The 26,487-nt window shown below is 33.2% G+C and overlaps 1 protein-coding gene across 8 annotated transcripts in view; it reads left to right on the top strand.

Annotated features, from left to right (window-relative positions):
• The window catches only part of DAAM (disheveled-associated activator of morphogenesis-like protein), a 551,406-nt gene that overhangs the window by 394,645 nt on the left and 130,274 nt on the right, over positions 1-26,487 (top strand). The window contains exon 1 of one of the 8 annotated variants that reach the window (XM_085949182.1): positions 5,837-5,864. The exons of 5 other annotated variants lie outside the window; for them this stretch is intronic. The gene's annotated coding sequence lies outside the window, so the exon portion shown is untranslated. Of the gene's footprint in view, positions 1-5,836; positions 5,865-7,987; positions 8,076-26,327; positions 26,351-26,487 lie in introns of those variants that run through there. 2 more of the 8 variants (XM_085949181.1, XM_085949183.1) reach the window with 2 other exon arrangements.

Raw genomic sequence — 26,487 nt, 5'->3', positions numbered from 1 at the left:
ATTTTATATGATTGGTACACATAAATCATAACTATAGGCATAATTATTATTAGCAGAATCGACGATTTAAAATGTCAGAATTATATCGTTTTGAATAATCACCTGCTAATTTGAAATATATTTTAGTTATTTTAAAAAAAACATGTCGCAAAATTTAACAAATACAAATTAATAGTTAACCTTATTCTGACCTCGTATTAGTTTCAACGTATCCAACATCCTTTCGCCAGGAAGCTTGGCGCATTGTTCGAAAAAATAATCTTCGTCGATAATCGAAACGAAATATTCACAATGCGTCCGCCTAAGCGGGTCACTTGGTCACCCCATTGAATTGCCTATGGTCTTTCTTATCCTGTCGGCACCAACGTACGTGGAGTGTTACAATGGAGAAGATTTCAATTACTTTGAGTGCTGCGAGATACAATGCTATATAAAGAGAATAGATCAGTGATGTTTGCAAAGAAGTATCAACCGGTTCTCCGAGTCAGAAAAAAAATTAAAATACAGCCTTATATCAGTGGCGAAGGGTGGAGGTAGGCTGTTAAGATCTGACATAAATAGTGCACATTAAGCTTTGTTAGTCATACGTATTTGTTTTTATTGAACTAAGACTACACTTTTATAGATGGTTTTGGTTAGTTTTTAAAAATCATTTAAATTCTGCCTAAACCAAACCATAATAGTTTTGATATATTTTGGGCGATCCGACAAAATTGTGCACACTTTTACATTCATACTTATTTGTTTTCGTTGAATTAGATATACATATTATATTACACGTCATGTTGCTGGTTGTTTTTTTTTTAATTCATTAATCCAATCGGTCGTAAAATCGTTAATTCAACGAAAACAAATAAGTATGACTGAAAAAGTGTGCCGAAAAATTTTGTCGTATCGCCCAAAGTATACCAAAACTACTATGGTTTGGTTTAGGCAGGGTTTAATTGATTTTTAAAAACTAACCAACACCATTTGTAAATTGTAGTCTTGGTTCAATCAAAACAAATACCTACATATGACTAACAAAAACACTATTTATGGCGAATATTAACAGCCTACCTCCACCCTTCGCTACTGTAACCTATCTACTTTACGTGACAGCATCGGAGTATAGGTCAGGCACAAAGTCCCGCCATTTCCTTCGGTCCTGTCTCCTGCGTCATGCCCCACGCCTTTTATTTTGTAGGGTAACATAAATTCTCTGTAGCAGTGAGTGAGTTGTATACAATAAATTAACTATAATTATTGTCAACAAAATATTTGCCTAGTTTGAAAGAACATTTTGTTAAAAATTGTCGTTTTTATCAACCAGTTCGTGCGAGCCGTTAGTGCACATCACTAAAATAGGATCAACTTTTTTTTAACAATAAAACGCTATTCTGGTCGAACTGTTTTGAACAAAGGTCATTTCCGTTGTACTGAGAACAGAATTCACCATTCACCTACATTTATTTAGTTAGTTTGGAAACAAAGAACATACAATACTTATCATGTTAGCTATCTCCTTGGCTACACCCGTGTACCTATGTATTGTCTGGTAGAGCAACCTCGTTAATGCATCCATTCAATGCAAACTTCATTTCGAAATTTACATCATTATAACGAAGTGATAGGTACTCGAATAATAATCGGAATCGTCAGTCTATTTTACCCAATGACATTAATATGGACGAATCATCTGGAAAAGAAAATGACACTCACTTTATTGTCGGGTCTGCCGAATGGCATAATCTGTTCTAACGCCATTACAATAAAGGTGATATTGCTATAAATTCCTGATGCTTTTTGTTGGGTCTGCCGAATGGTTCGGTTCGAATGGGTTCGCTCAAATGAACATTGACATTAGAAACACTGCTCTAACGCCATTACAATAAAGGTCATATTGCTATAAATTCCCGATGCGTGATATCGCATAATGGAAATTGCGCGACGTCTACCTATACACGCGAATGCGCGAATTTACTTGCTAGCTACTGTATTGAGTGCGTCGTCCATTAATAATGTCATTGATTTCACCAGATTGACGGTAAAGCAGCTTTCTTTTATTGTTGCAAGATGATTTTAAAGTGTATTTCGCAGTTGTTTTCAAAGTGTGCGCCACAATGCTCTGGGGCGCCGCAGGATAATTTAAAATTTTGATAATTCTGGGTTACTCATTACAACGTTTTTATTATCTCGTATTCTTGTTTGTCCGGTGGTTGTTTGTCCAGTACAACAGGTTTTTAACTAACTTCCCGACTATCTAGACATTTGAAACTTTTAGAATATATCAGGACACGGTGCCAATGCATTCTTTTAATACTTTTAGCCATCTTTAAGCAGAATATAATTCATTCTCAGTTAATTCTGTTTTGTATGGAATGTTATTTCAGAAAAATCCGTAAAAAGTAAAAGACTATTATTGGTTGCTAAGGGGGTGGTCCTAGCAACTAAATTATTAATATATACGTGCGTTACCATGGAAATCAAAATTAAATGTCAAAATGACATTTCAGTATTCTTTATTTGTTTATTTGTTTTTTATTTACTTCATATCAAGTACAAGTTTGAGAATATTGAGCATAATAATTCAACAGAAAATTTAAAAACGTTGTATATAAAAAGTTCTTTTTATCTTGTAATTATTGTTTGAATACACTCTCAGTCTGTCACAATGCAAAATTTATGTTATAAAAAGGCGCTACAAAATAATGTTGGGTTTCATCTTACGTACAGATATTACAGTATTAAAAATCCTTTATAATTCCTCAGTTAAAAGCCTGCTTGAGAGTGGGTCGATTGTTTGTTCCCGTATCAGTTGAAATGCTACCTTATGATGTAGCGAGTTCAAACGTAATTTTTGGAACTCCTTTACTTGGGGTTGTATGGATACTCTTCGTGGCTTTATCCAACTGGATGTATATATTTTTGTTGCTACGTATTTTTTCCTATTAACTAACTTATAAATCGGGAGCGTCAGTTGTTTGTTCTCCCAAGATGCAGAACTAACCTACAATGGGTGATGCTAATTAGGAGGGTTATAACTCTGTTCAACCAAATCACTTCGGATGTTGGTATATTCCACCTATGTGAGGATGAGTATAATAGGTGGACGTTGTTTTATAAATTCTTAAAATAAGGTCAGCTTAGCTCATTCGGTATACTTCCTTGTACCTATCTAATTCATATATTTTTTGTATCTACACTTTTCTACTGTTTAATAACTTATTACTAGTCTATTTCTTTTTTTATATAATACTGTTTTAATATTATTTTTTTGTTTCTAAATATCATGTTGTCCTAAATTATCAACGTCTTAAATTAATAATTTGTAATGTTCACTATAATGTGAAAATATGTAAAATTTGAATTGCATAATTATTATAATAAATTGTAAATTAGGTACATCCTCTAGTTTTAACCGTCGTACAAACTCCTTCTACAAGCAAATAAAATAACTATGATATTATTAATAACTCAATCGTAAGATTATCTAAATTTATGTTATAGTGTGTCGTAGAACTAAACACTTTGAAAACCATTGGTAAATTGTATATTTTTACCATACAGGTGAAGGAAAAAAATCATCGAATAGATGTTTTCAAAATATTATAATGTTTGTTGATTTTCTTTATCATTATTTATACAGTATGAAAACGTTACACAATGAGAGCGAATTGAATATGGTATTTTTTGTCGTTATTATCTTATCTTATTATATTATTTAGACTGCGTCCATTGTTTGTTTACCACTTTACCACGTACAGCCACTGTGGAAAATCTCACGTAGGTATCACACAGGTAGAATTAATTGAGGTATTAGTATTAAAATATTTAAATAAATGACTGATTTGTATCCATTAATAGTGGTACCTAATCTAAGGGATGGTTAGATGAAGAATATCATAATGTAACCCTCACGATGTCAACGCACGAATGCTGACAGAATATATTACAATATACTCAACATACGCCGTCAACACTACATGCAAATAAAATTATTCATAATAAAAAATAGCTAATGCAGTTTTTACTGTAGATTTAAAAAAAATGTGTGAGGTAGATTGGCTGTATCTGTTTTGGCATATTTTTTCATTAGTAGTTATCAAAAATGTGTATTGTTTTGGCTTCTCGAACACCTAGATTTTAGGTGAAATTTAAGAAATGAGAGATCAGAGTTATATTTGCTGCCTCGCTCCCCCCATCCAGTGCTCTAGCAGAGTAGCCAGACAACATAAACATGTCGACTTATGCAGACAAATGAGTTCAAATTGCATACATATTTTATTAAATAAGTGTTATGAAAGAACGGTAGAAAACTCATCCTGATTTCGTTTTGAGAAGGTGGAATGGTATATATTTAAAAATAGGTACTTCCGGTTAGGGATCCGGAGGTATATTTTTAAACATTTATATGATAAGTTATACACGATTATGTAATTGATTTTAACTCTGCTTTGGTCAATTTTACCCGGATTTTGCATGGATTTACTGTTGACAATTAATATTATCGCGGCTGTAACAAGAAAATGTATGGGTAAACATGTATTATCCTGCAGTTGCAAGCTTGAATGCATGAATGCAAAAAAGTTTGGAAGCTTCTGAATTTTCATGCGATAGTAGGGATATTTTCGATCTGCGCCTGTGCAGTAGAACGATAGTGGCGAACCTGCCGACAAAAAAAAACGAATTAAACTCATTTTGAGGTTAACCAATTTTCACTACCTGTCAAATAGTACCATACAATGACGACATCGCGTCTCGCCTACTCTTGAAGAATTAGATTGGAGAGACAGTCAGCACTGTTAGGGAACGGCTTCATCGGGAAGCCTAAGCCCAACACGGCAACGCAAAGGTGGAGGGAGCGCCGCATGCCAACTACCGCGGCAATAATGAACTCCTAACAATAATTATAACGTTTGACACTATTTTAGTTTATTATGAGTTATTTTAACATAATTGACAACGGCAATTTAATAATAAAATATTTAATTAATAATATGGCATTACGTAAATCGACAATCATCATGGGAACTCCGGCGGACAGACGATCCAGCCTTCGCCTCCCGGATATCAAGTCCCGAACAAAGGGCTCACAACATATTTTATATTTTTGACATACTCTATATTACTGCCTTTACTTGCTAATAAAATGGTTTGGCGCAGCCTTTATTAATAAATTCATAAATTACAAGATTAATCAATATATAAGTAATATTATTCCATAACATCACTTTTACGTGTAAACAGTTATTGTCACGATAGTTTAAAATACGCTCTATTGCTGCTAGTAAATTCATGCACGTGTACAGGCGCTATTATACACGATTATATTGTACTTCTTTCTTCTTTCGACCATGTCCGATCCTAATAGGATCATATGGGCCTCCACATGGTGGAGGTTTGTATTGACAGGTTTTGTTTTTACGAGAAATGGATATCAGCCACTTGCTCAACCTATTAGGTCCATACTCTGACTCATACACAAATTGAAAAACAAAATGTGTACTTGTTAGACCCAAGATTCGAACCTGGGACCGTGGGTATATTTTGTACTTAATTGATTTTAAATCTGCTTTGGTCAAATTAATCACGATCATAATAATGCATCGGTTTTCACATCTTAGCGATGTATCATTATGATGGTAACAATATTTATATACATATATACGTTAGATTTCAATTGTTATTTTATTACTAAGAGAAATAATAATGACTAAGTTGCGATTGAGTCGTATATCTTTGCATAATCAACTCTCATCTTGATAGCTGCAATTTATTCGTGGAAAATTTTCATTCTCGACATCACAATTTTCCTCGCGTTTGAAATTTTTCACTTAGTCACCGCTCGCGCATTATCCCAGAATGTGTAATACTTTTTAAACGTAAGTAGTGTGGATTCCGTGCCATATTCCAAGCATATTACACCACAAACGAATAGCTATCTGATTACATGATTCGTTGTAACATACCGATTTTCCAGTTAAATTCTACATGAAATAAATGTCGAGCTTCGTGTGTGTGTGAGGTTAAAAAATGTGACAGTTTGATAGAGTTATAACCCTTTTTAGGTTTCCATAAAAAAAACGATTTCATTGTCTCACTGTGTTTTTGTTGTTTGTGAGATTTATTTAATTTTAAAGATACTAAACCACGTGTTGTTTTTATACTTAGTGTGATAAATTCAGTCGTAGTTATTCATTCATTCGATGTAAATTATTTAAATTTGCGTTTATGTATTTAATAAACTATTTCTTTTGTTCAACGAATAATACACAAGATTTGAGAATGTAACATTCTATTATATATACTGAATATACATAAGTTTATATATTATAACCGATAGCCAACATTAAGCGCAATTCGATAAGCATTTCATGTAACAACTACTAGTTAAAAATCGTCGTAGTTTAATTGGATGCTCGTAACTGGAAATGTATACTGGCGCGAATCCAGCAGATACAGGTTCAATTCCCGTCAGGTGTCTTATTTTTTCTGCAAAATGATTTTTTCTAGTGAGTATATGCATGAGATGTTTTCAAATTATGTATATTTTTTATGCATTTCATGTTTTGTTATAATTATTTTAAAAATATATAAGAATAAATTTATTTATTTTAAAAACTTTACGCACCCCTCTCAGGAATAGCAATGGTTCAGTTCCTGGAGCTAATAGTATATTTTAACATTTTTTTTCAATATCGGTTTGGTTCATATAATATAATTAATTAAAATAAAACACAATATTATATAGTACTAGTTCCATTCATTTTAATATTAGTCAGGGTCGATTTCATCCACGTCAAAGGGACATAATCTAAAATTTCAATTCTAAACTATCCTAACCGCCAAACCATAAAACGTGCAGGAAAGCGAAATTTAGAAATTATGAAACTATACTTAATTCGATTTTAGTTCTGTAATATCGAAATATTAAAAAACATTTTTTGTGTTTCAAATATCAATTAATTTTCGGGATTTTTTTCCATTTTCAAATTTATAAAAAAAAATCAATACATTGGCAAATAATCTCACTTAGGATACTTAAAAAGTAGCATAAAAATAATTCTATCTTAAATTCAATATAATCCTATGCATTTAGGTTTATACAGAAATGTTGGACATGTCATAGACATCGAGAATCCATTGATGTAAAAAAACGTATTTCGAAAAATTGGCGTTTAGGATAGTATATGATTGAATATACGCATTGTCGACCAGTTGACAATGCATTTCCACCAAAACGCCATAAAATAAATTAAATTTTACACTGGCTATACCTCAGTTGAGGCATGGGCTAAAAAGATCGTGGCTAGGCGATGCGCGGATTGTGCAAATGACGCGTGCCCAACGAAATATCCATTTAATGTTCTGTTTATTGTTCTATTAGTAACAATACTAATATATTCATTGACATGTTTTCTTTTTCAAGTAAATGGGTAACGTTTTTTAGTCATCTTTACACGATTTAAGAATTAATACCCCTGTCTCCATCACGAAACAAATTGACGTGTTCACAGCTCGACGTTCGCTCTCCGATTGCCAGCGAGTCCAAAATTTCTTCGCACCTATAGTTGAAAATTATTTGCCGTTTCACTGAAGTACCGTCTTAATTTGTAATATTTGAAATTGTAGTTTAAATATTACAAATTAAGTACTAATTTAACACTTTTTTTAGACATCATTACTGAGCAGTTGACCACCCATTTTTTCTGAATACAAATACGTATTTCTACGTTTATAAACGTGGACTGTCATTGTGGGTGTTTGATTTCATTTTTTATTGTATACATCTAAAACGTACGGCCGCCTGTTATATATTGAGTTTCTTGTAATAGGTTAACTGTTAATAGTTATTATGTGCTTACTTAAGATTAAATCATACAATTTAAATAAAAATCGAATCGTTTATTTTCACTATCGTGTGCAGAAAGTGTGTGAGAATCGATCTAAATAACAATAACAAAGTTATATGCCATGTTTACGTAATGCATCTATTTATTAATCAATTAAAATGTGCAACGTTTGTAATGAGTGCCATCGCGTGACGCCACTGTGCAGTAAAAACAAAATTGTTGATTTTATAATTAACTTGGGTAAGTAAGCTAAATAATTTTTAATTCGTTCTCAAGTACTATTTCCAATATGATGGTGTACCTATTAGTGTTATAAGGAGCAGAGTTATTGATGTGGGAATTACTTTTTGTGACATGATTTGGTTTGATTCTACAAAAATTTAAGCCTGAGAGGGGGTTGTTATCGCCTCAAGGGTAGGGGGTACCAGTATCTGCTCTATAACCTGCTCAAATATTATCATTTAAAATGTAATCCCTAAATTTATGTTCTCGGGTACGTAATGTTGACGATGATTTTAAACCAATAACGTTTCTACGCGGAAATACGTGTTTTTAATAATTACACCAATCTCCTCCTCAAGTTGAACTCTTCGCCTGGTGACTCTCTTTAGGAGGGAGGTTATAGTACCTACCTATTCTAGATATGTGCGAACATTGTCTAGTAGAAGATTCAAATAGGCCCAATGTGGAATACTGGATAGATAAAGCTAATGATGGAGGAGTCAAAACAGTATTGTGGATGTCCATGGACATAGATGATCTTTGCGCCAGATAGGTTACAATTAGTAAGAAATGAAAATATAATTAATATTAAATTCTACAGGTTCTGTAGAATTTAATATTAATTATATTTTCATATCTTGTCAAATGGAATTCTTCTAATAAGTAAATGTTAACTCAATTAATACAATAAGTTTGTCAATTTTTACTATATTATCCAATAGTAGTGTTAATTTTGTAAACTCTCAGTGGAAATTATCATCAGCCATGCCATATCCACCGCAGGATAAACCCCTTTCTAAGCTGATTCAATGCCTGTTGATTACGTGCGTTTTCACATAATTCCTGAGAAATTACCCATTACATCGATCCAGCTGCATAATAAATCGTCAGGTGGTCGAATTTGGAACTAAGCTCAACACAGTATAAAAAGTATCGAACGATATGTCAAATGTTAGCATGTGGCGCCCTCACACAGCGGACAACGTATACTGGTGGATCTATTACCTTTCTGACGTTTTCTCTACGACAATAATAAACTTCTTGAGCAGTCAAACTCGGTTCTGTTCATTGTAGAAAAATGTCGTTTATAATATACAATATATTTTATTGTGTATTATATTTTATCGCATTGACTTAAATAAAAACATGTCGATGTCCATTAAATGTATTTGGTAAACTTTCTCGGTAAAAACGCCATTAGTTTTTATTAAACACCAACGCATATTATATTTTCTACGCATTTTCTTTATCTTTTATAATATCTAAAACGCGTCTCATGAGTAGGTTTATTCAATTTAATGGCAAATTAAGTCGTTATACTTATAATTTAAGCATGCAGTATATTATATATTATACTATTTTGAAAGTGGAACTATTCGGATGTGATGTATATATCAGTTTATATTCTAATTTAAACATTTAAATGATATAACTGTTCGGTGTCCGTTGATTTTTTTTTGTCACGCAAGTTTATTACATGTACCTATTATTTCCTTCCATATCTACTTATTATATAATTCGACTTTTTTTTTTAAATTTTTGGATTTATTATCTTCACATAAAAATGCATTATCGTAGTTCACACAAAACAGCCAATTGCAGATGCCAAATTTCCAATTCAATTCAATTTATTTATTTTACATATTGTGGACATTACAAATTATAATTTTAAGACGTTCATAACATGACATGAAACAGTATTGTAAAGAAGAAAGAAAAAGAAAAATAATAAAAGGGAAATCAACATAAATGGAATGCTTTTTTATATAAATTTTCTTTATGTGTAAAACGGAAGTCAAAGTAGTGTATTAGTTCACATTGCAACCTACGATATAACAAATTACTATATAACATTTATGTTATATTATTATATATGTATATGAGATTATTAATTTTCCTTTAATTTTTTGTGGTATTGGCGACATTATAATTTAAGGCTATGTCACATTTCAAAATAGCTTGAATTATATGCCTTATGTTTGACTCAATTATATATTATATTCGATTTGATTGTGAATGAAAATGTTTCATTATTATTTTTAGATAGTATCATGTTTAGGTACTTTGGCTGTAAGCACTGGGGATTTCAATGCCGAATGAAAATACCGAAACCGGTAAGTATTTTGATGTTTCCAATTGAATACCACCTTCCGTGAAATATATGGGAAAAAAATATCTACCAATAAAGATAGATATATTAATCTCTTTAAAATATTAATATTTCATAATATATAAACTTTTAAACATTAGGTAAAGGTAAGATAATATGGTAGAGATGCTGATGTTTACAAATACATAGTTACTAATACATAGTTAAAATACATAGTTATTATTGGCACTTTCTGCATGATTATACAAACGCACAGTATTTAACCGTGATTCAGATATAATCTACTTAACCAAAATACACCACACAACTTCTAAAACCCGCGAGCGACTGGCGAAAATATTTAGATGAATTTAAAATTACAGATTTATTTAATGCAAGTGTATTTCGCAAATCTGCAGGTGTCATCACTAAGGAAGTCGAGAAGCAACGGAAGTAGTTCGTCTATCGTGGGCATATTTTAATATTTTATACGTCTGTATAATTTAATAATTGTATGACTGATTTGAACTGTATCGGGGCCCCTTTTAAAACCAAGGACGAAAATCGTCGCTCATTATTTTGTACCAGGTATGTTTGAAAGAAATGTTATCATTACCAGAGGGTTGGAGTGGACCATGTTTTGAGTTGCTCCTCTCCGGGACCTAATACTTGCTCCAGCTCCGCTCCGGGTAAAAAGTTTTAATTGGTAATATAGTATTATATTATGTATACAAATGTTAAAAAAATAAGTAGTTTTGCAATACGGTTTATTATTCGTCATGTTTATTATTAATTCTATTAAACAGAATCCGCCGAGAGCAAATCGGCTTTCATTATCTGCATCTTCTGTCAAAAAAGTAACATTATTTATCACTCGGCAGTGTTACCGTATTTCAAATAATTTCAGTGTTGCAAAGTGTCAAATATAATATTTTCATTGGATTTTAGTACGAAAAATTAATAATAAAATAAAACATCCGGAGCAGTGGAGCACTACAACTTTTCGGTGGTCCGGGTTATACTCCATTGCTCCACTGCTCCGTTCTCCTGATCCCCGAGCTCCACTCCAACGCTCTGAATTAATTACGTCTATAAAAATGTAGTCTAAGTATATTTACCATTTATACAATAATAGCGTTTAAGAGTAAATTATCATTTGACGTTTTCTTGCAAGGTGGCAAAATAGTAATTACTTAGATTACTATCTGCATCTGATATGCCGATAGGACACAGTAGATTATAATATAAACTTTGAAGAAACCAAAAAAAGCATTTATCAAAGACGTAGGCGTTTATTTCATAGAATTTAATACAAATTACAGTAGGTATTGTTAATACATTTTTTTCAACTTGTACTTTGATACATACATTTATAGTAAGAATTGATATACTAGTAATTTAAATATTATAATGTTTTTTTATTATTAATTGATTGTAATCGAATGTCGGAACAAAACTGTATAATAATGTCTGTATTGTATGCATTATTGTTCACCACTTCTAATATGTCCATATTATATTCTGAAAGGCTTGTTATTTTTCTCTTACATATTATTTAAATACGTGATTTTGAATGCAAATATCGCGGCAGAATCGAATTCACAAATTGTTATGTTCCAATGTTTGTTTGTGTACACTGTACAGGATGTTGGATCATTGTGCTGAGCGAATGGCTAACGTTTCCTTGCAAAATAACCGTTAAAATAACTAAAAAGTAAGCGGTTAAGATTGTCACCGGATTGTAGAGCCAATGAAAAAAGAGATAGGTACCTGGAAAATGCTTTACTAACTAACTGGCGTATGCATATAACAGCAAACTGCATTCAAGCTATTTAATGTAAATTTGCATGCATAAACCTAAATAGAGACCGTTGAATAGTGACGTCACGTTGCTGACGTAATACGCATCATGCCGTGACTAATGTTACCAACTTTTAAATTTTGAAATTGTGAATAGGTGTAAAAATGTGCAAATGGTACCATATAAATTTAATAATTATAAATGAATAATTATCATGAACTTTAAATAATTTATTTGTTATAATATCATATTTATTTTATACTTCAATGCACAAAAGGATAAAGTATACCCAGTAAACATGTCCATAATATGGCAATACAGCTTCGCGGGCTCATTGACAATATTGACATTTCCATCGATCCTCGATATCTGTATACATTTTTACAATTTTAGCATTTTTACCATCATGAATCCATTTCTAGCCCAACGACGACGGGCAGTTAACTTCAATGAAGACGAACTAAACCTACTAAACGCTTATTGTGATGAACTCATTTTAGACATATTATATTAAAGTGACACTGACAGATCGCGCAGGTCGCCGCCATTTTAAGTTTGGTGCGCATTCCTGTACGCATCTTCGTGACGTATGCATTTTTTATAGTTTTCTTATTCGGCCGATAAACCACCAACTGCGTTGAGCGCGGTTCGGAACTATATGAATACGGCTGTAAGCTACCAACTCAAGTATACTATACATGCAAATATATCTTAACAACGCATCTGATGTATTTTAAAAATCCGTCAGTAATTTAACCATATTTTGCAATTTTAAATAAAAGCCGGATGTACATTACTAATTTAGAGTTATAGGACTTTTTCAAATATGAGTAGGTATTGACGTTGGTTCTTCCACAGACTTTGAAACAATTACCATTTATTATTTATATAAATAATGGTAGGTACTGTCACCACCTCGGACTTCGGGTCTTGTACCTGGAGTACCTTTTATGGGTGTAGAGTGGCCTGAACACGCCCTTTGCCTCGTAGTCAAATAAACTGCACCGAGCCGCACCCTTGATCACCCGGAGGGACGTTTCTTGACCAGGAAGACCAGGTGTGAATAAGTAAGAAAGTATGCGAGACGACGAATGCAATTGGGCTTCGCCACTTAACCAGTATAAAAAGTGACCAACTGTCGCTAACAATAATGTATGAAACATGTCAGTAGAATGTATAGAAAAAAAACCGCCAATAAATTGTAATACCATGTATAAAGAATGAATGGGAAAAATAACTTTTATTGTGACTGAGAGGGAGGAAGGTTAGATAGTGCAAGGAGAAGAAAAAGAGTTGTTAGAAAATAATTAAATAATGTTGAATATCTGCTGGCAACAATGCCATAATTTTGACCGTTGGAGATATTGCAACGTCGCCTTGAAAAAAAACCGTTGAAAGCAGAAGACAAGATGGCGGCAGTGTTCGGAAAACAGCCAAACAAGAAACGCACAAATCTTGTCCTCCGTAAAACAAATTATAAAAAAACGTAACAATTATATAACATCCACTTAAATATACCCTACCGTTTATAAAACAAATTCCGGTGTGTTATTCTGCCCAACCCAAATCCTAAAAACCATACTAAAGATAAAAGTGACAGTTTACTAATTACTAACCAAAAATTATGATACCCACCTTCAAAAACAACTGAAACTGAGCTAGACCAGAAGTGTGGTGGTTTATCAGTACCTATACATCATAATTTAGTAGAACTGTTGATGAAAAGGATAATGTATAAATTTGTTTATGAAACTAAAAGATAATTTAAGTAGGCTGTTTCAAAGAAAAATATTTCAAATGTGAGTTAGAATAGTTTTGCATTCATAAATATTATATAGAACGTATGATATATTGTGACATATTACTATATTACATTTATATTATATTATTACAGGCATATACGAGATTATTAATTGTCCTTTAATTTTCTGTGGCATTTAAGACGGCATTATAATTTAAGGTTATGTCGCATTGCAGAATAACTTGAATTATATGCCTTAATTTTGACTCAATTATATATTATCTTCGAAGTGGGCGTGAATCTTCTTATATTCAATAAAGAAATAAACCCAAATTAGTCACAATTGAAAATATATATACGTTTACGGATTAAATAATAATATATAATATGAAATAAACTTTGGAAGTGTTTCGTAATAATATAATAATATAATATGTAATGCATAGTGCAGGGTTGGCGAACCTCTTTACGTACGCGTGCCAAAATTTCCCAAATATTATTTTTCAACTATTTAAAAAATGACGATGTTCTAGATACCACTTACAGAACATAGCATAAATAATATAGATTTATCACTTTTTTCAATTACGCCATACATTTTGGTCTACCAATTTTGAAACTGTCTGCCAGTATTACTACTACTAGCTTCACCACTTTTTTGTGTCTTATTTGGTGCAGTCATTTCTGTGGATATAAATGGAATTGTTTGTTATTGTATTATATTTGATTGGTTATTTACGCACAAATTGACACCATAATTGCTCCGATCAGATGAGGCATTCTTTCTATACAGTTGTCTCAAGCACTGTAAATCGATCAAAATTAGAGGTTTGCAGCGCGGCTTCCCCGCCGCCTGATGAGGTTAGTGCGATAATATTATATGTGACGCATAAAGTTTATGGACTGACTTATGCAATTATGTAATTAAATTAAATGTAATGCTTACTCATTCACTGCGATTACTAATAAATTAAGTACCACATATAAATAATGTGCTAATTATATATAGTTATATAATATAACAAAATCTGTTAATAAAAACCTCCACTCTGTTAAGGCCCATATGATCCTATTAGGATCGGACATGGTCAAAAGAATATAATATATCTAATGGCCATTTAATGGGCAACGCAATAGTTGCGTTGGACGCACGTAATGAGTTAATCTTGAAAAGTATTTGCCTATTATAATATTTTATACAATGTGATCTGTCATTTATTATTACTAGCAGAGCCAGCTAGAGGTCGCCAGTCTGTCTCGCTAGGTCTTGCAGACGGCTTGGCGTCCTAACGACATGCTGTTGGATTTTAATATAAGTGTGAAGTATGCATAAACAGCGCCATAGTTTTACCTTCAGGATGGATTTTCATTCACCTCAGACAGTTTTACGATTTGTAAGTCGTCCCTGCCAATATTAATTTGGGGTCCTATGCGTTGTCTATCTGGAGTCTGGCCTTCAGAATATCGTCTTACACCACCTCAGACTGATAGGCCTAGCAGAACTGCTGATTGCTACCACTAACGTTTTAATACAATATATGTATAGGTATATAAATGTTTCGATAAATCACATGCATTAAAATATGATTAATAATATACATCTCAATCTTTCGAATATAAAGCAATATAGATAGATATCTGGTTATGGTTTTTTTCGGTTCTGTTCGGTTATGAGGAATACAGCGGAAAACACATTTTGAACATACCCGATATACTGGATTAGTTTAGGTTAGTTTAGGTAAGGTTATATTGGGTTGGGTTAGGTTAGGTTAGGTTAGGTTCACCTAACAAATAATCCAGTATATCGGCTATTTTCAAAATGTGTTTGCCGCTGTATTCCTCATAACCGAACAGTATCTTTTTTTCTCTTTAACTCATTTAGTGCTAACACCGCGACTGGCGCGTTTGGAGTACTTGGCCATTAGACATAATTAACTTGTTATTTAAATGTGGTAATTAAAAGTTCAGCAGTGATTGTAAGGCGTGCCATGACATTGGTTCGCGACCACTGTCACTACACCAAATATAATGGGTATCGTAGTGTAATAATATGTGAGATATCAGGTGACTGAAAATTCGTTTTTTTTATTACGCAATAAACAAACGTTAAGTTTGAATGATTTATTTTTGTGTCGGATTCAGTATTAAATGAAGTGGTAATAAATTTACCTGTTCGCTGACATATTTTTTTTTCCTAGTACATATTGTGTTTCTATATATTTTTTTAAATTCAATTTGAAGGTAGTGTTTTGTTGTTATTAATGTCGCGTGGAAAACCGAATTGAGCCCCGGGCATCCAGGTTTTGTAATTAATTGATAAATTTCACAGTGAATTATTTTTTAGACGTCAACCATTAATATAACTACGTGAGGTCTTTCGGATTTGAATTTTACATTTTCGAAATTGCTTCGTTTTATGCATGTGATTTTGTTGCATTGTCTTAAATATTTTATTGGTATATTGTTACGAAATATAATAGCAAATTTTAAATTGCAAACACTTGCATTATGCTGTTCAATTTTCCACTCATAAAGTGCGTGGTAATATCAATCATAATGAGCCATATATTAGATTCAAACCAACACCATCTGTAAATTGCATTTGCGAAGGGTGACTGTTTGAAAGAGGTAGGCTGTGGGAGTAACGATGCTTGTCAGATATATTTACGGAAAATAAGAAGATGCCCCAATATTACTGATGAATAGGTACGCTAAATCGATGAAATTTCAAAAAGCCTAATTGGTTGGTTAAAATTAGTTTATAAAAATAAGCAATTGGTTTGAATTACTTATGTATTTTCATAAACATTTATAAACGTAACATACGCTCAAAATATATTACCTATCATCTTTGAAAATATCCATTGTTGTGTAGGTATATATTATGTTCCATAACAATTTATAATTTAACCCGAAAAACTAGACATTTTAAAATACTTCTATATTTAAAACACAGGTACAGGTAGGTACAATATCATATATATAAATTGTCTGATGAGTGAACTAATAGATAAATAAAAATCACGAGATAAATTATTTTATATTTTTAACAACAATCAATACATATTTATGGGATTGAATCACATAGAATTTATTTTTTAAATTATCTTATTAATTATTTTGAATAAATGTGCTCTAGCGATGCAAGCGCTAACGAAACAACTTGTAGATTTGTATGCGGGACGCCAGACATGTTGAAATTATGAGAAAAAAACTTCATATTGAAAAACCCGACGATTCACGCCAAAATAATCCTATACAATATGTGAAGCGAAACGTGGTGTGTTTTATTTTTTTAAACTTTTGAGATATGCCATAGATGGTGCTTATTGAAATATGGGAAAAGATCGTAAAATTATGACAGTTATACGATAGTCTTTGGGCATATTGAAAATATTATTATTTGTGATTATATAAATACATCAATATGAAAATACAAATTATTTTTCTTAAGAAGGTAAGCTTTAAATAATCACCTAGTATGGAGTCTTCGCCACTGGTAAATTGTAGTCTTGGCTCGATGAAAACAAAATAATGCTTATGACCATGGACCCCACATCCTGAAGCGTGCCCCCGGGCTAGGATGTTTGGCGGGCCCCCCTACCTATCGGTAAAGGTAAAGGCAGTGCGACGCGCTACAGTAGCGATTTTTTGTATTTTTAATATGTACATCCATTTGAATTATGGAGTTGTCGAGTATCGGCACACAGTTCAAAATTGCATCGTACAATCAAATGTTTTAATTATTAATATTCATCGTACTACAATTTTTTACGACTTACGGCGACTTTTTTTACTATTAGACCAAATTTGTGGTCTGTGTTTATCTCACTTATCGGTCGACTCGTCACGCTGGGCCCTTCCTAAGCCCGGGCCCCTAGGCTAGAGCCCTGTCAGCCCCCCCTTGTGGGGGCCATGCGTATGACTGACAGCGATTAGTGTGCACTATTTATATCAGATCTTAACAGTCTAACTCAACCCTCCACCAAATTTTAAACAATTTAAAAACTTGTCAGTCTCTAGCCCATAGAATCGCGACATTGATAACTATTTTCATTAGAACTATGTTAGTAATGCTTGCATTGATAACATTTTAAAAGGCATCGCTGGTGTAGTGTTTTAGTGAATCGATAGTCACTCATTCATTAAACACTGTTCATTAATCTTTATCTAACTTGCGCACATGTCAAGAAAGATGCTGCGAATGGCATTCGAACCTTGACATAGATCTACATAGATCACTACAACAGCAGGACACTTGTTGCTTAAACGGTGTAATTATATACGTTCATTTGCTTATTAAAAATAATGACTAGACTAATAGATGTGTCTATATTATAGACAGTATCACGTTATCGATTACAAATTAATCAAAAAAGCATACTTATATAATTCGACAATCGTAGTCAAATCAGCCATATGCTTGCTTGACACATCCTGCATGGAAAGTCCGTGATGTTTAGTACTTTCTATTTGCTTTTATGGAATGGAAGCCTGGGTATTAATAGACGTGTCAAAGAAGTGAAGATTGTGGGTGTTTTTTAAAATAAGATGTTGACAAAACTGCAGATGATATCGTGTCGAAAACACATAAGTTAATGATACAGGAATTGAACATCAGGGTGTGGGGTCTAGGACGACTCGGCGCTGGGACAACTGGGCGCCAAGCAATCAAATGAAATTTAAAAATTAATAAACGTTTGTTATAATAGTCTCATTTCCCTCCATTTTCGGATTGTGAAAACACGCTGTCACTTTGTTTCTTCGTATGGATTTTCGTCTGGATTCAGGACTTAGAGGTGGACAAATAACACACCGGAATTGTGGTGAAAACGACGAGGTTTATTTGGCTTAATATATACTAATGGTTACATTTTTTCACAGTTAGGTAAAATTTATTTATTAAGCGCGAGTTAACGATGTTTACTGTTTGACCGTCTGGCGCGTATTACCCGCCATCTTGTGTTTCGCTTTCAACGAGAAGCGTTGTCGAAAAACGGCGACAATTGCGACGTTGCCGATATTTTTAAACGGCCGTGATTTACAGCATTGCCGGCTCTATTATTATTTATTTTCGTAATCAACCCTTACTATTTGTCGATTTGGTATCGATTTGAGCCTCTCCAGATTCCCAGAGACATCCCCAAATGGAGACCATTTGGGAACGTAACAATAGGTACTTTACTTATTTGTTTTAATTAATGATTTATTTGTGCATAAGCCTAAGTTCCAACGAGAAGAGAGTTCTTTTATTTTCATATAAAGCCTCAGACATGACAATTCTCTATTCGCAATAATAAAAACATTAAGTATGTTAACAGCAATATGAATAAAAACTACTAAGTAGTACATAGAAACTGATTAAAATTCCTCGTCTACTTTCTGTATAAAATCGTGACGAATGTCTATTTATTTCATTTGACTGTGCGGCGCCCAATTGTCCTGGCGCCCAGTTTTCCCATTTCTAGGATATGGGCGTCTTTTAGATGCGTGCATCGTTTAGTTAGTTGCACTGTTCATAGAAAGCTTTGAATTGCTAAAAAAGTCAGCTTACGTGCGCTCAGCGGTCGAAATGGACCGGAACGCATCGGAGCGCAGCTTCGGTTCGTTTAATCCTCAAGACTACCGTCTCGTGGAAAAATTAAAAATTGCGCTCCGGCTTGGGAATTATTATGAAAATCATACATTCATTTAATTTTTTTAATAAAGTTTAATAAGAAACATACAATGCGCACATATTTCTATAAACAATAACAAGGTGTTGTGTTGTTCTGTTACAAAATTTTTAGGCGATCTTAATATAACATAAATTCTAATTAATGAGAGTTGTGTACCATTCCATAGGATTAGGGTTTAGTATTCAAGGATTCGCCGTCCGATATATTCAATCTCTGTGGTCGATTAAACGATTGTCAACAATACATTATATTGTATAGTATGTATGTAGTACAAAGCAGTGACGACCCGACGTTTTGACCGCATATTTCGTAAAAAAAATAGATTATTTTCTCCTGTGGCGCTGAAAAACGTTGTCAGTTCAAATCGTTAGTACCAGGGAACTCAGAAATAATAGGAACTGAAATACCCAACGGGTAAGGCGATAGCAGGTAACCGTCTCGAGTAAGGAAGAACCCGGGTTAAACTTACACACGTGTCAAGCATACGTTGTACGTCTAATACTGAAAACTGCTCTCGGTTTATGCATTTACGCTCATTTAATGTTGGTGTATTACACACACTATTGCACGTGCATAATGCGTGCTTCATTTTCGTAGGACACTCACACATTCAAAAACCCTGCTTCAACGTGCGGCGTATTGAATATAGCCAATCGGCATTCTATTTATTATCTGTTCTGTGGTTAGTACCTACTTAGTGCATATCGGATGTTTAAAGACTGTGATTGTTTTTGTCCGGCTAATGTGGTATATATAAGGTTTATGTTTAAAAAAAATGCACACTTAATTTTGGAAAAGTATTGAGCGCTCTGGTTCATATTTCGAGCGCTGCGTGCACTAATAATGTGAAGTCATCAGATTTTTTAATTTTTTTATTTAAGGAATTAGACAAAAGATTTGAGAATGTAACATTCTATATATCATTTGAAAACATCTCATGCATATACACACTAGATGAAATCATTTTGTAGAAAAATTACGACACCCGACGGGACTTGAAGATGCATGTGTTGGATTCGTGCCAGTATGCTTTTCCAATTAAGCTACGGGCATCTTACTAAATTACGACGATTTAATCTAGTAGTTGTTACATCCAACAGATAAAGGTTCAAGTCCCGTCGGGTGTCGTATTTTTTTTACAATATGTTTTTTTCTAGTGTGTACATGAATATATCAGAGGGTTGGAGCGGAACGTTTTTTGAGTTGCTCCGCTCCGGGACCTAAAACTTGCTCCAGCTCCGCTCCGGGTAAAAGGGTTGAATAAGTATTAGGTATATGTATGCAATTTTTAAAAGATTATAAAATAAGCAGTTTTGAAATAAGGTTTATTATTCGTCCTTTTCATTATCAATTCTATTAAACAAAATTCCGACAGCAAATCATCTTTCATTATCTGCCTCTTCTGTCAAAAAAGGTGACGTTATTTATCACTTGGCAGGATACCGCATTTCAAATAATTCCAGTGTTGCAAAGTGTCAAATATAATATTTTCATTGGATTTTTTGTGATTTAGGACGAAAATTTTACAAAAAAAAAAACATCCGGAGCAGTAGAGCACTACAAATTTCCGGTGCTCTGGCTCCGCTCCTGCTCCGGATAAAACCTAATTGCTCCACTGCCTGCTTGTGCTCCCGCTCCGAGCTCCGCTCCAACGCTCTGGAATATACCTATCACTGATAAATGTCTGTGCGTCATGCAGAAGACAATAAAATAAAGATAGGTAATTGAAAGCAATGCAGTATTTTAGAGTGTTTGCTAATATCAACTACGAGTAACACGAGTTATACTACAGATTAATTTAAAGCAGATGAATGACCGTTATCAATAGGAATTTTAGCTGTTTGTTTATATTATATTATAATATGTACTGCTCGCCTAAATCGGAAGTCAGTTCCTCGTACAATCGCTATCAAATAAACACTTTCTTCTTCTAATCGGATTATGTATTCTTCCAAACGACGATTGATGAATCGTGTTTAATATTTTGGGCGGCCATTAGTAATGTATAAAAGAATATTTTCAATTGAATCGGAGGGGTTTATGTCCGGCGAAGATTGGCAGGGCCGTATTTGGACGCGCGGCAAAGCGTGCTTATGTGTCAGGGTAAAAAATAAACACTGGACTACTAAAATTAACGTCCATACCATTTTGCATAATCCTTTTATTTAATTTTCGTTTTGATTAGATTGTTTTTTTTTAAGATTCAAAATATTTTTATTTTCAACCATAAAAATCTTAAAGCATCAAAATAATTTGACGTCAATTCACAGAAACACGGCAAAGCAAAACTTAGATTGTATGGATTAGTTTTATGTATGTACTTGTTGTCGGTGATAACAATAATTGTAGTATATTTATGTTCTTCTTTTTCATCCTAATTCTTATAACTGAGGATCGCGATCACTCTATAAAATTCTGGATCAGTCTTCCCACAGTTTTCCCTATCTTCCGCAAGCCTTGTGGTGGATCGTATTTTGGTTATGGGTTTCAATTAATGTAAAAAAATACGAAAAGTTCTCTAAAATAATTATTTTTACTGCTTTCGTCTAGATTCTAAAAGTTCTAGACTCTAGAACTACGACTATTCAGTCTTATTCTTATTGTGCCTAGCGGAGGTCGGCCATCATCATGACGATCTAAGTTTTGTCATCTGCTACCCGGAACAGTTCAGTAGAACTACACTCGTACCAATCATGGAGGTTCTTAAACCATGAAAAGCGGCGTCGTCATCTGCTATGCTTACCGTTGATCTTTCCTTGGATGGCAAATTGGGGAATGCTGTATTTTTGTCCTCTCATAATGTGGCCGAGGTACTGTAGTTTTCTGGTTTTGATACTACGCAGAGCTTCTCGGTTCTTTCTCATTCGATTGAGAATTTCAACATTTGTCAGCCGAGCAGTCCAAGGAATATTCATTAATCTTTGTTATTTCGTTTGACATATTTATTGTCTTTTTAAAAACCTCGGGAAATTTGATAACCAAGTCGAAGTTCAAAATAATACCTGTTATTTATAAGAATAATATCTGTTTATTATAATAATATGCTGTTTGTTATCCTTCAATTCAATGCATTGGTTTTCGGATAAAAATTATCAAAAATAACTATTTAAGTTGCAACATTGAACAGCCATTAAAATAATATATTGATCATCATCATCAGCCGGGGTCGATCCACTACTAGACGAAGGCAATCTTTAGCTCTCTCCATTCTCCTCGATTCTTAGCTCAACGCTGCTACGTACATCCACCGAATTTGATGAATTCTTCTATCGAGCGGGTTTTGCCTGGGTGGAGGTTATAGAGGAACTCTCATTGGGATACATGAAGACTTAGGACTTTTTAATCTATGAGCGCAGTTAGGTGCAGAGTCATATGCTATGGAAAGAACTTGCTAAAGGCAAATGACAAAGTGATATCCGCTGAATTGTTTTGAAGAGAATTGACTTGATTCTGAACACGTTCAATTTCCACTGGTAGTTTCCGTTTCGGATACAGTCTCGTCTCATGGTGGTTAAATAAAACCCTAATGGCTCCCTGTCGTGAAGTACTTGCATATATTAAAAAAAAAATATGCTATATTGAATTCAACACGCATGCACTTAGGATGCGTTGTGTAATTTCGGATACAGATTATGGAGCGCAGTCGAAAGTTAGGCACTATTATTTTTTAAAACGTGTGTACAGAGCATAGCAGATTGCGAGACGGCGCGTCGGTTATTGTTTGTTATTGTGATATCTGGTACGTGATGAAAATTGATAAGGATGATGTGGAAATGTGATGAGTTTGAACGATTGAATAAGATATATATATATATATGTACTTACTTCTATAAAATATAACTTATTTACCAGATTTGTGAAATAGACACCAACGTAATCAGATACACGTTCTCTATACTTACAAATTATTCATCTACTTGAGAGTAAATTACATTGTATTGAACCTAAAAAATTGCAACATTTTTTTGTGTAGAAAATCTTTGAGGCGAAGTGCTTTTCTATGGTTGTGCCTACTACTAAATGACGTTATCTACCGATTAAATACGAAGCATGTAATTAAATGCAATTTTCTGACATTTTACATTTTAATTAATCAATACTTAAGGCTATACTTCAGATGAGGCATGGTCTAAAAAGATCGTGACTACGCGACGCGTAGATCGTGCAAACGACGCGTGACGAACAAAGCATAATTTGTCGTAAAAATTCAACATGCGTCCATTTAATATTATGTTTATTGTTATATTAGTAATAATAATAATATATTCACTGACGTGTTTTCTTTTACGAGTAAATACGTAACGTTTTTTAGTCATCATTACACGATTTAAGAATATATTCCTCCGACGCCATCACAAAACAAATTGACGTGCTCACAGCTCGACGATCACTCTCCGATTGGCAACGAGTGCAAAATTTCGTCCCACCTATTGTTGAAAATTATTTGCTGTTTCACTGATGGCTCTTAACAAAACCTTAATAAGAAAAATAATAAAAAATAATCGAAGATATGCTTACCTTGTACGTGTCTGTGGTTTTTTGCGGTTGTTTTTATAATTAAAATATAGTTTAATAAGTTATATCGAATACCATAAAGATTTTTTTTTATAATTCATAGTTCTAATCAGAAAGTTGGAGAGGAGCTCGGAGCAGGACCACGGAGCAGTGGAGCATTGGGATTTTAACCTGAACAGGATCGGAGGATAATATTATGTGACGCATAAAGCCTAAAAACCGACCTATTTAATTATATATATATATATATATACATTAAACGTAGGTGATGCTTATTCTTGAAGAGTAATTTCCGTTTGCGCATCGATTTGTAAATATTATTGGTAAAAATAATACTGAAAACCGAGGAAAATACGCATGGCATTTGTATGGTGATTTGTAAAATTTTTATGTATTTTCTTTTAAATTATTGTAGGTATTTTTTTATTCTCTTGAAAATAAAATATTCGAGTGCCATGCCAAATCATATAGCGTGCCACAGGTTCGCCATTACTGGTTTTGATGTTTTGCATTAAAAAATCTTTATCTGCCGCGCCATATGACAAAAAGCTTGCTGATCTTGCTGTCACGCATCGTTTGGTTTAAACTTAAAGTGTCAAGTACCTAGGTACATATGTATATAATTTTAGGTACAATATATACTAACTAACTCTATCTATACTGTAATCCGTAAATGCCGATTCAATCAGCATGATAAAATTTTAAAAATTGACATGAACTGTCTATCTATTCAAATTTTTCACGACTTCATTTTTCGATATAAAGTAGGCAGAAAGTAGTTGGGAAATTACATAGTCATGTCCTCATGTGCCATAGATAATGCATATAGCATAGATATTTTTTATCTCTGATCTCCGGCATATGGCGTTGATTGAATTAGTGATTTAGCCCTGCTATAAAAACGGACTATCGTTTAAAGTCAGGTGTCGAAAACATGTTTAGAAGATCAATTGCTCGTGCGATTAGAATTAGATTAACACGTAAATACAATTAAATACCTACATATATCGGTTGCTTTTTTTTCTATACATCAAATCAATGAGTATATTAATGTTTCTGTACTATAAATCGATTAGTTCAAATCTATAGTTTTAAGCATTTTTGCCGTGTACACACGATGGAAATACATTCTATAAAATTTCGGGCGGTCTTGTAATCCAAACATGGGATCTACATTCAACGTCTTAGCGGTGACAGCAGTAGCGAAGGGTGCATACTAGACTATGTCTGTCATACCTATTTGTTTTCATTGAACTAATAAGATAATTTACAGATGGGGCTGGTTAGTTTTTAAAATTCAATTAAGAGCATACATCAGTAAAACGGCAAATAATTTTCAACAATAGGTGGAAAGAAATTTCGCACACGTTACCAATCGGAGAGAGGTAGCGAGGTGTGAGCACGTCAATTTGTTTTGTGATGGGGTCGGAGGAATATATTCTTAAATCGTGTAAAGATGACTAAAAAACGTCACCCATGTACTCGAAAAAGAAAACATGTCAGTGAATATATTATTATTACTAATATAACAAACATTAAATGGACACATGCTGAATTTTTATGACAAATTATGTTTTGTTCCGCACGCGTCGTTTGCACAATCTGCGTGTCGCATAGTCATGATCTTTTTAGACCATGCCACAGCTGAAGTATAGCCTTAAACCCTGCCTAAATTAAACCATAATAGTATAGGTATACTATGAGCGATCTTACAAAATAGTGCACACTTTTTCAGTCATACTTATTATTTTTCGTTGAATTAAGAATACATAAATATTACAGATGGTGTAGGTTAGTTTTTTAAAATTCATTTAGCCCTGCCTAGACCAAACCATAATAGATAAAAAGTATTCTTAAATATGAAAAATATCTAAAATTATGTATGGTTTAATGGCATAATTTTTGATAAACGAATATTTTTTGGATAGTATCTAATATTGGTTGGATTAGACAGGGTTTAATTGAATTTTAAAAACTAACAATCACTATCTACACATTGTAGTTTTAGTTCAATGAAAACGTCATTGCTCTATGCTAGTAAAGTATTTTGTAATTACCTGTTTTATAACTGATTTTGATGTGAGTGCATTCATTGTAGACGTCGATAGTAATATATTAAAATTTTTAGTAAGTATATGAGAATGTTTCTCGATCCCTGATTCAATCAAAACCATCTTCCTGTAACAGTGACATGAATAAAATTGATTCAGTCTCGTTTGACAGGAGTGACTAGTGAACTGACAGTGCTACAACGTCCTAACTAGTATTCATTGGTACTTAGGTACTGCGTTTTATCGTAGTGCACTCTACGTGACACAACATCCTAAGTGAATAAGTGAATTATAATAAATTATTTTTGTGTAGTTACTAACATTAAAATATGTGTTGCAACTACGCGATATAAGATAATGTCGGTGGTGATTTAAATAAAATCATTTTTTATGGTGAGATTAAATTGAAAGTCACGAGGTAATGGAAACAATATACATTTATACATACATCCTATGACCAAAATAACATGTTCGAGCATATTATGTACATGGTTGTATTAACAGTTTCTTTTTATTTCTACGAGAAATGTATGTTAACCACTTGTTCAATCTATT

Source organism: Rhyacophila brunnea, unplaced genomic scaffold (assembly GCF_057557595.1).
Source record: "Rhyacophila brunnea isolate RB1 unplaced genomic scaffold, BYU_Rbru_1.0 scaffold_21, whole genome shotgun sequence".
Classification (NCBI taxonomy): Eukaryota; Metazoa; Arthropoda; class Insecta; order Trichoptera; family Rhyacophilidae; genus Rhyacophila; species Rhyacophila brunnea.
Note: the sequence above shows the minus strand (reverse complement) of the source record. Positions and strands in the feature narration are given on the sequence as shown.